This window comes from Salvia hispanica, chromosome 5, assembly GCF_023119035.1.
Source record: "Salvia hispanica cultivar TCC Black 2014 chromosome 5, UniMelb_Shisp_WGS_1.0, whole genome shotgun sequence".
Taxonomy (NCBI): domain Eukaryota; kingdom Viridiplantae; phylum Streptophyta; class Magnoliopsida; order Lamiales; family Lamiaceae; genus Salvia; species Salvia hispanica.
In genome coordinates this window covers 22,215,322-22,221,764 of record NC_062969.1, presented here as the reverse complement: position 1 = coordinate 22,221,764, position 6,443 = coordinate 22,215,322, and positions in this window count along the sequence as shown.

Genomic DNA, 6,443 nt, shown 5'->3' with positions numbered 1-6,443 from the left:
AAAGGTTACGAATGGGCCATCGGTTGGAAGTCCATTAAATGGTGGTGGCTTTATCCACTACCGAAGCGAGAACATAGCGCTAGCAGAGGCAATCAAAGAAGGCGTCGGTTGAAAGGGATACTCGTGATTTTGGAGTTGAACAAAAGGTTGTGAGGTCTTGTGCGATAATAACGGTGCGATATGCTTGGCGAAGCATCGATTTTCCATGAAAGGAGTAAACACATTGATGTAAGACTTCACTATCGTAGACCGATTGAGAAGAAAGAGGTGGAGGTGTTAAAGGTTGGACGAGGGATAATGCGCGACGTTTACAAAGGCGTGCCATGCTCAAAGCTCAAGCATTGCTTGGAGCGATGAGTGTGTTACCACATTAAGGTGGAGTGTGTTTGGAGAATCGGGTGTGGCGTTGCTTACACAACCAAGGTGGAGATTGTAAGTTTGGTGGTCGCATAAGCGAGCGAGAGTTGGTTTTGGTTCGAGGCACACGTGACATGCCGCAATTGCATGGGTCCATGTGGATGAGTCGGTTTGTTGTAACCGTTTTTGGAGAGTCTAGCAAGCTGATGCGTGACGTAGTTAGATGCTCATATAAAACAAGAAACAACACTGTTTTTGCGAAGAGAGAAAGTAGAGTGATCGAGTTTTCCATCTTGAGTGAGTACGATCTTGAGATTAGATTGTATAGATTCTTGAGAGTTCTTTCTCCTTGTTCATCAATCATTGTAAAGTGAGATAGTGTGATCAATAAAGTAGCTCAACCCAGATTTTCCCGTGGATGTAGACGTGGTCGAACCACGTTAAACCCTAAGTCCATTGTCGCTTCTTTTTTTTTCTTTCAATCGTCGTTTAAATCCAACATAATTTGTTTAAATCCAACATAATTTGTTACGTATCTTATTGTATTTTTACTTTATGGATAAATATGATAGAGATTTGTAAACCAAAGCACGACTGACAGTAGCCAATTGTAATAAAATACAATTAAATTTCTCAATTTGATGTTTCGTAGTCTCCCACAAATGATAATAAAAACTATCATGTTGCCACTTTAGAATATATTCTTCTTTAATTCATTTTTTTAGTCGTTGAAAATAACCCTTTTTATGATCACTTTTCATTTGTAGGCCTATGGCTATATTCTAAATTCAACTTAGGAACCAGACAAGTAAACTCCAACATATATAAATTTTAAAAAGTAAATATATTACTTGGTTTAAAAATAACAATTCATATGACATGGCACATAATATCTGACATGGACATCCATAATTGCTAATCTTGTAAAGTATTCAAGCCATGCACACATTCACACAAGCAAACCTTTTCCTCTTTGAGTATTACACATGCAAAACCTTTATTTCTATGATTGAGGTTACACTTACTTACACACACACATCTATATATATGCATGTTTTATTTCTTCCCAAATATGTAAATCACAACCTTCAATATAGTAGTATCCAAAGTTAGGGATATATTGTTTCTCATTCTTCTTGATTTCTATATAGTATATATATAAATTCGATAAATTTTAAAAAAATGTCCCTTATTGCTACAGAGACCGTTTGCTCGTGGTGCAGAAGCATTCTGATTATATGAGCTCTATTGTTGATGGGTTCAGGTATCCTTTTGCAATTATGTCTGTCGAAGGTGGCGGAGACGATGATGATGGTGATGATGTAGTGTGATTATGCTCCGGCCGCGTTATATTATAAGGTGGAATGGACTTGGGTAGAGAAAGTTAATTTTAAGATGTTTTGCATAAATTACATTATGAGCTAGGTTTTTTTTATTTGCAGGTAAGGAGTTGAATAAATTAATTTTACTGAATCTTGTGACACCTATTTATCTTTCTTTTGACATCAATTCCTATTTGTATTGGAATAATATTTATTTATGTCAAAAAAGACAAAGTTGGGTATCAAATTAATTGCGTCAACCGATAATAATATTTTTATTGCATCGACGTAGGAGAGATTTTGGTGAGAGTAACGTATGACGAAGTTTTATTTCCTCTAAAAATGTGTTTACTTGAATATAATTACATGATATACTATAAGAAAATAAATAATTGAAATTATAATGCGGATTTTAATTAGGTGCACATGCATGTCAATGATGTCATCTATGTGACTACGTGCGATATATATTCTTATACTATTATTTTCATTTACTATTTTAGTATCACAGAGATATCAGGCACACTTCCACCAGAGTACAAATTATTGTATTGCTTAATAACTTAATAACTTCCATCAGAGATATCAGGCACACTTTTAAAATGAGATAGATTTTAACACATAATTTATAAAATATTTTATAAAATATTAGAGAGACAGAAAAAATTATTGAAATATTGTTAATGGAGAATGACACACGTCTCATTAAAGATTAAAAAAAGGATTAACAAAAATAGAACTTGAAGTAATGTTCATATCAATCCTTTACTAAATTAATTATTATAAATGACATATCATCACTCTTTGTAATATATAGAACAATGAACTTTGTTGTACTTTTATTTCATTAATAAATTGGGGTATTGGCGCTTAATTACATGAATTTTCGGTATATTTTTATTTTGCAACAATATTTAAATTTGTGTATTCATTCGTAAATTCTAAAGTTTATGTGGAGTACAAAATAAAAATAGAGTTAAAGTTCGTATATTATGATGTAGATTGGTGAATCAAAGTACTAACATTCACTATCCAATTAATTACAATGAAATATATATCGACACAATGTGGCGACACTGTTTTCACAGCAATTTTTTTTGGAGTTTGAGTTGTGCTGTCACAATGTGCAAATGCGTCACGCAAGAAAGTGTATTATAGAATAACATCTTGTGCTACTTTTGAAAATATTCTCTTATATGATTACAATTTTACAAGAATTATCCCAAGTTCATTCTATTCCCAACCAAAAATATGAGCACATGAAAACTCTCCACTTGTTTTTCTTGTGTGATTGTGTCATTGTGTGCATGGATTGAAAAGTTACGATATAATCAGCAATTATGGATGTCCACGTCATATGTTAAATGCCATGTCAAATTTATGGCTTTTTAAAACCAAGTACTGTATTTTATTGATAATCAATCTCATAATTTATAAAAATAACTAAATAAAATCATAGTAATTTTTTGCACATTTCTCAATTATCCCATAAAATTAAAATTTTGATAAATTTATCACAAATCATAATTTTAGTTAACTTCTAGATCAATTTAGCATTGTTATGTATTTTAAAGATCGATTTTAGATGATTAATTGGTGATAATATAATAACGAAAAGTAAAAAAATCATTAATCAAAATTTTAATTAGTAATTTTTATAAGTTATGAGATTGAAACAAGAAGTTCAACTACTAAATCAACACCATAAAAACAAGCTATAATTAAATTAAATATTAATTAATATTCAAACTAGAAGCTCAAATTTAGATGATTATGTAATTGGTGAAGATATAATGACGAAAAGTAAAAAAATTATTTATCAAAATTTTAATTTTACGAGACAATTAAAAAATGTAGAAAAATCATACTTTAACTAGCAATTTTTTTAAATTATGAGATTGACCGGAAGTCAACTAGAAGTTGAACTACTACATCACTAACACAATAAAATCAAGCTATGATTAAATTAAATATTATATTAATCAACGTCCATTGATACTTATATAATCAAAATATAAAAAAATTATGGACCACAAAATTTGAAGATATCCGGAGCAATCCCTCTACTTGGCCACCCACAAAATCTCACTCCACAAACCGACGTGGCGGCGCCACATGTGATCGGCGTCGGTTCTTGCACACACCCACCGCCTTCCGGCTTCCACCACGCGCATCCACCTTTTCCAAACCTATAAATATAAGGCATGTGTCCCCTAATTTCCTCAATTCAAAACATCATCTTTTTTACACCACCAAATTCAACAACACACTTCTCTCTCTCTCTCTCCACCAACTGTTTGATAAAATGGCTCTCATGATCCCTACATGGTTCGAGAACTGCTATGACTACGTGGCAGCGGTGCGTGGAGAAAGCGGTTGTGGCGACGACGACGATACGGACTATGATTATGCTCCCGCAGCGTAATTTAATTTTTGGTCAAATTATATAGCAGCATTTAGATTATAATTAGTTGAAGCTATTGATCGTGGCTATTGTACCTCAATCTTGCAGTTTTAATTTAGATAATTAATGCAGCAGTTTTAGCTTTGTCACACCCCACCCTGTGCGATGCAAGACCCATTTTATTTTCATTACATTTAGATATGAAAACGACGGAAACCTTTAGGCCATGTTTGGTTGGCGGGAAAGTAAAGTTGGCAAGGAAAATTATTCTTTGAAAAATGAATCCTGGGAATATGATTCCTAGTGACTTTACTTTCCTGTGTTTAGAAAATATCAAGATTTAAATTTATATTTGATTAAACACAAAACTAAAACTACACCCATTATTTTTTTATTTATAAAAAAGAATAATAATATAAAATTTTAATAAATTATTAATTATAAATAATAATAATTATATTATTATGTTTTTATTACGATGGATAGTTTAAATATGGATTATCCATCATAATATATAAAATATAATTATAATTATAATTGTAGTTACATAGAGTATTATACTCATTCATTATAATAATAAATATATTACTTATTATATTATAATTATAATATTTATGGATATTATAATTGATAAATTTTATAAATTAAAATTGCACTATAACTTTGTTGATTAATTATTAATTTATAAAATATAATAATTATTATTTATTATGCGTTATATTGTATAATTATATTTTAACTATTTAATAAATTATTATAAAATATAGTTATAATTATGATAATTTTAATTATAATTATTTATTATAGTGAAATTAAGGAGTATGATTTATAATTTTAAATTATTTTTAAAACATTATAATCACTAATACTAATAATAATAATAATAAACTATACTATATTGTATTAAATATGTAAGAATCCTAAAACTGGGAAAAAGAATACCTAAGAAAAGCTAGGATTCAAAATCCTGGAAAGTTGTACTAACTTTCCTTGTTTTCGGATTCTAATTACTTTCCCAATTTGATTAAACATCCAACAAACACAGGAATTTAAAATTTAAAGAATCAGATTACTTTTTCAGACATAATCCTGCCAACCAAACATAAAGCATTAATGGTTAGTATATCCAATGTAATCACATTCATTAGCTTAGTCTCTAATGATAAATATGTTGATAATAATAATTTTAGTAATAACATTTGTGCATGTACCATTAATTTATTTTTATATTTATTTAAATTTTTAAAAAAAAGCAATATCTATACATAACAAAAATAATACTCCCTCCGTTTCATAGTAATAGAATCATTTCTCTTTTTAGTAAAAATCAACACATTTTTACACACCTACTTTACTCTCTCTTACTTTTTTCTATCTTAATCTCTCTATCTTTTTTATTTTCCACTTTATTCTCTCTTTACTTAACTTACCTAACATAATTTTTCTTAATTTCCGTGCTGAAAAGAAACGTCTCTATTACTATGGAACAAAGGGAGTACTATATTAATAAACTAATTTAGTCTTGAACTAAATTAATAAAAATATAAATTATTATAAATTATGTATACAGTCTATTTTAGTCTTGAACTAAATTAATAAAAATATAAATTATTATAAATTATGTATACAATCTATTTTAGTAAAATTATAATGCGTGATCATTATTTTTCATTATTTCCCAAATTCAAATTATAATACAATTAATTAAAAAAAGAATTTAATTTTAGTTCCCGTAACATAATTTTACATAATCTCACCACTTTTATGTGTAGTACTTAAGATTCTACACAATTCACATAATGCCTTCTCAAAATGATACCAAGATTTTAATAACTTCTTTGCCTTCATCTACTCCTGTCTCTGTTTCAAAAGGATTGCTACGCCAACAATCAACCACGTAATGAATCTCAAAATGATACCGAGATTTTAACAAAATAATACTTGTAAACAATGCAGATAGTATTACCCTGAACACTTTAACCTTTAACTATAGCATGTCATGATTCACACCCCTAAATATGTGTGATTTGTTTCCTTAATTAATTTAAACTGTAACGACCCGCCCATCTAGGGTATAATAAATGCGGCGATCGTTAACTAGGCGGACTTAAATGCATCAAAGATCATAGGCTAGAGTTCCATTTAAAAAGGGATTTAACCAAAGCATTTAATGATCAATTAAGTAGGAGAGAAATAATGTCTTAGCAATAAAATCCAACAAAAGGCTATCACCATAAATGCTCAAAAAATAGCAAGAGTTCCAAAGCAATCTCATCTGTTTCGTATCTAAAATATTCCCACAAAATAAAAGTATTCAACCCAACCAAAAGATCACAAGTTTTCATAATATATAGCGGAAG